Below are 5483 nucleotides of genomic sequence, written 5' to 3' on the forward strand. Positions count from 1 at the left end.
CCCCGACTTTAGAGAGTAGATGAGTGTTCTCTTAAATGCTGACTCCGGGACTTGAATAAGGGGCCCCACCCTGTCATTGAACCGAGAGGGACTTCCGATTATTGGTCAGATGATAACCGAGTTGTTCATTAGAGGAGCAGTGGTATTTAAGAAGTAAGATGTAACTCAGGGGTAAAACGGTAATTTGACCCAACTTGAGTTACGAGCACTCGTGAATGATTGACTTGTCATTATTGGTCGTATATCTATGGACACGAAAACATTCTTCAGTGAGAAGAGTGCAACTGCGGGTCCTTAGTGGACTGACCCGTAGTTAACGAATGTTGAATAACTCGGTTAATGAGTTTAACCGATTAATCTCGTATCGTTAGAGCTTCTGATCTGTAGGTCCATTAGGTCCCCTTGCTAGCTCATAACAAGTGAAACGACGATCAAGTTTTTGGAAGAATTTGAACTGTTCAAATTACGTAAGGGATTATATGTATATTGATACATTATAATATATAGTTAATTCTAAATTAAAACTATATATTATGAGAGAAATTATTTCAATGAGATTCAAATAAAATTAATATGAATAAGATTCGTATTAAAACTATAGGTTAAAAATAATGTGCATAAGATATACATTAGAACTATAGGTTATACGAGAGAAAATCTATAGAATATGATTCTATTTATGTGATAAATAATTAAGTGTTAATTATTTGATATATATATATATATGTTAATTAGATTAATAATTAATTAATATGATTAATTAATTATATATATATTATATATATATTATTAATATTAATATTAATATTAAACTCCGTTGCAAAATTGCAGGGGAGTGGGAAGTTAATATGACGTGGGGAGTTACCCCACGTTATTTTTCTTTTTCATTTTTGTTGCAGAACTGTTCTGTAACATAGAAAAATAGAGAACTCTCAATCTCTCTCAAGCTCTCTCTTTCAACACTCCCTCTCGTTTCAAAGAAACGCTCCCATAAGCGTGTTCTCGAGACCCAAGAGGATAGCACGGAAAATCGTTTGGTTGTGTTCGAGTGGAATTCGTTGTAGAAAAGTTCTTCAAAGGTAAAGACTTTGCCCTGTATTTACTTCTTCACACCTTTGATTTTGTTTCTCAAAAATCATGAATGAAGGTTCGCTTCCACTCCGGGATTCACATCCTTTCAACTACGCAGTAATTCTTCTCATCTGTTTTTCACCACATCCGTACAACTTCCAGGGGGTGCCTTAAATTTTAAGGACCAGATATATAAGTAAAATATACCATAGCGCAAAGGGGGACAAAATTGAGATCCATTAGGAGAGCATTGATTTCAGAGAACATTCCTTGCCTTGTCACCATCTTTTCATCGAAGAAGGAGCTAAAGGACGTGGGACCGACTTCCTTGGCATCACCATCTTACTGAAGAAGCCTCATATTTCTTGCTGTCTACTTTATCGATGGGCTCCATTTCTTCTCTACCCTCTATTCCTTGTTATTTAATGTGCTTTAGTAATCTTTGAATACTATTTTAATAGAAGTGTTTTTATTCTTCCATCTCATTGAATTCGTTCGGCCAATTTATTGAGTGTGTAATGCTTGCTTGAGGTTCAAAAGAGTCCCTGTTGAGTGCGATTTCATCTATTAGCTTTAGATTCCCCTTGTTTGAAGCATGATGGTGAGTACTCAAGAATGATGCTTGATAACTCTCTAAATAGAGAGTTATTTGGGTATGATGTTGGTATAAATTAGCTAAAGATAGCATCCCTTGCACTCTTAGTCTCTGTTTTTGTGCTAAAAAGATCATAAACTGTAACGCCTCAGGATTTTCAGCAATCAAACAGGGAACATTACTAAAAGCCACTTAAAAAGTATCACTCGTACTAGAGAATTAAACCACTAGAAATACAAATTTTGACAATTCTCACCACGCTCCTGCTACGCTGCCCTAATTAATAACACTAACATAAACTTATAAAAAAAACAAACAATGCTAAAGTTCTAACGAACTCAAATCCTTCACAGTTAATAATTTAGCAACAATCCAACCTTATAGAAACCTTTCACCGCAATCTTCACTAATCAAAACCATCCACTACACAAAACTAACTTTCTAGAATAGCAGCAAAGAGAAGGCTAATTCAAGTTCAGCTTGAACAAATGTATTATCCTGATGATTATCCTCAATAGATCACATCGTCAAAGTTCGAGTAGCTAAACTGTCAGCCCTATCACATCCTTTTAAAAAAAAATGGAACTTAACAACCCAATTTAATAATCTCAAAACATACTCAGTTACAAATAAACAACTATAACTATCCTATCCAAATGGAAACTTAACGACGCAGCGTTAAATGGTCTCTCTAGTCAAGTCTCCTCCTCGCCATCACCATCCCAAGAGCTAGCTCGATACCTGCAAAACTAGAGAGAAAAAGAGGGATGAGTACAACCGTACTCAGTAAGCAGCCCTTATCGGAGGGTCATACACAAACAGCATGCTTATCAAGGATACAGCGTGTCATACTTCTCAAAGGACCAACACAACATGTTTATCATTAATCTCGAGCCTTAATTGAAAGAAACATATATCAAGAAGCAGTTTATGTATAAGTTTAACTAAAAAAATGTACCATACATGTCAAACTCAGCCTCACATCTTAACTCACTAGTGCTCTTTCTTGATTCCTCCAAGACTTACTCCTTCAAGTCATACCGACCCCTAACCTCGCGTAGCTAAAGCATCGACACTTCTCTACGGTGTTCGGTGTTGGACCTTGACATTTATCCCCAAGGCCTCGACTACTACTCAACGTATTGGTCCTTAGCAACCTCCAAGCAACTCCTAACCAATCACACTATGTTAGTACTCCGAGTCTAACTCCTCGAATCGTATCGGCCCTTGCCATTTATCCCCAAGGCCCGACACTCATCTACAGAGACTTGGCGTTCGACCTTGTCATTTATCCCCAAGAGTTCAAACTGTGCATCACATTATATTAGTCCTCCAAGTCTAACTCCTCGAATCGTATCGGCCCTTGCCATTTATCCCCAAGGCCCAACACTCATCTACAGAAGCTTGGCGTTCGACCTTGCCATTTATCTCCAAAGCCTTGAACTGTGCATCGACCTTTGACATTTATCCCCAAGGTTTCGACGACTACTCAACGTATTGGTCCTTGACTGCCACCACATCAAGACCCAATACTAATTCAACAAAATAGAATCACCGTGCCGACCCCCGACCCTTTGTACCCGGAGCCTCGACACTCATCTCTACCAAGTTGTGGTATCGATCCCTGACCTTTGCACCTGGAGCCTCGATACCCAACTAGTGACGTGTCAGCCCCTTTTGGCCATGTTAGTTCTCCATTTACTTTATTACATCCCAAAACTCTCACCAGAGTCCTACTCCATACTTTATAGGCCATGACCCATGCAGAAATTATCTCACAACAATGGAACATACGTTATACACAAAACATATGTCACTATCATCCAGACATGGCCATCCAACATCACGATAACACCTTTCTCTCAACACTCAGCATGCGTTACACACCACAGCGCAAATAATTCACAAAAGAGACGTAGCCGACATATATCCATAGACGCATCAAACACTCTAAAAATTTCATAGTAATCAGAACACAACCTAACCCATTCACTTCATTAAGGACCAAACTCTCACCAGAGTCCTACTATATACTTTTTAGGTCATGACCCATGCAGCACTCAACTCACAATAAAACCAGCATGCTTCCAAAACAAAAAAACAGTAAGCTAAAAATGGAATGACAGGTCCACATGCTTGCGCAACACAACAGATTTCTCCCACATTATTTCAGTATGCTTTTATGAACACAACCATACAACGATAAAACCATTCATAATCCATAATGCTTTCAGAAATACCAATAAGTATCAAATCCAACAACGCAAAGCAAATCAATTATAAGCAACCAGAAACAACATGATTTCATTCAACTACTTATAATCATTAGCCAATATTCACAAAGACACAATCAACTTACATATTAATAAATAATAAACACACCAAAAGCACCAAACCATTCATACATATTCATACAACAAACATCCCCCAAGTAAAAACTACTTACAACATGGGTCTTAACACGCTACTAAATCTCGCCGAAGGATTCCCTAAATCAAAGCAACCAAACTTGTGTTAGAAACCAACTCAAAAACACTTAATTTGCTTCGAAACTAAGTTGTGGTGAATCTTTACCCAGTAACTCACAGCAAAACCTCTTGGGTCAGGAGTGGGTCGACGCCAAGGAGGTTCGGACTTCCAAATCCAAGTTCGAAATGCTTCGCGCTTGCTGGTCTGATGTCGAAAAGCAATGAGTAATGCCGATTTGGGTTCGAATAAGAGTGGGTCAATGTAAAATCAGTGCCGGGGGGGTGGGTACCTCAAATCAAGCTTCGTTTTGGTGTGGGTAAGCGTCAAACGTTCTTGGAACGAAGGAATCTTCACGAACCCACCACAAATCATCGCCGAACCAAAATTCCAATTGCTACAAGATGCGCCGCACCGTTTCTGCTACAGATCCTTCCGGAAAACAGATCACGCGCACTTCTGAGCCACCGGAGAACACCCAAATCACCGCCACCAGTAGAGGGTTTTCCGAACAGCTGCGCCGCTGTACCGGTCAAGCGAGTCTGCTGCCGTCGACGACTGCCAAGGGGGTTTCGAAGTCGCGCGCTGCAGAACACACTGCACCTCCGCTGAAATTATAAAAAAATGATGTCGTTGCTCGTGAACCGCCGCCGGTCTGCCGTCGCTGGGTTGCGTCGACTGCAGCTGCCGAGAAGAAACGCCGCCAGGAATCGTCGTGGGTCTACTCTCCGTTGATGCCGCTGCTGAAGCGTGGTCACTGGAGAAGTTGCCGCACTGGAGGAGGAAGTCAAAAAGGAGGGGCGGCGGCTGGACCAATAAAGGGAGGAAGGAGAAGAAGGGGAAGGGAGGAAAGAGATGTTAGGGTTTTGTTTGTTTTCTTTTTTTTTTTATTTTTTTTTTATCAAACCCTTTCCTTTTCACTTATTTAGTTTTGAAAAATTAGAAAGCCCAATAACCCACTAAAAGAAAACAAAAATTAAACTTTAGTAACCCAACTAAAACTCACAACCACCCACAAAATAATTAATTTAACCTCTCCAACCCAAAAGTTAAATCCAAAGAGAAATAAAATTACATTTCCAAGAACCTTGGATTTAAGATTTAATTAAAAATCTAATCAAAAGTTCGAAAACTTGACTTAACCTAATCCAACGAGATTAATCCTAAATATAATTTACCCAAGATTAGAACCTCAAATAAAAGAAAATCAAAAATTAAATTATCAACTTGGGGGAAAAATCCAAAGGGACAAATTAAGTCTTAAAGTAAATTAGCCAGAGAACGCGGGGTGTTACAGACTACCCACCTTAAAAAAAACTTTCATCCTCGAAAGTTGACTAGTCGCACAACT

At 39.3% G+C, this 5483-nt stretch overlaps 1 long non-coding RNA gene across 1 annotated transcript; it reads right to left on the reverse strand.

Annotated features, from left to right (window-relative positions):
- Window positions 1-2131: 2131 nt before the first annotated feature.
- LOC148212193 (uncharacterized) lies at window positions 2132-5021 on the reverse strand. Its single transcript, XR_015789838.1, has 4 exons — window positions 4425-5021; window positions 4241-4339; window positions 4113-4155; window positions 2132-2415 (listed from the first exon to the last, which is right to left on the reverse strand). It is a non-coding gene; the product is annotated as an uncharacterized LOC148212193 (long non-coding RNA).
- Window positions 5022-5483: the final 462 nt, after the last annotated feature.

This window comes from Momordica charantia (assembly GCF_013281855.1).
Source record: "Momordica charantia cultivar OHB3-1 chromosome 3 unlocalized genomic scaffold, Mcharantia_2.0 BLBB01000003.1, whole genome shotgun sequence".
Classification (NCBI taxonomy): Eukaryota; Viridiplantae; Streptophyta; class Magnoliopsida; order Cucurbitales; family Cucurbitaceae; genus Momordica; species Momordica charantia.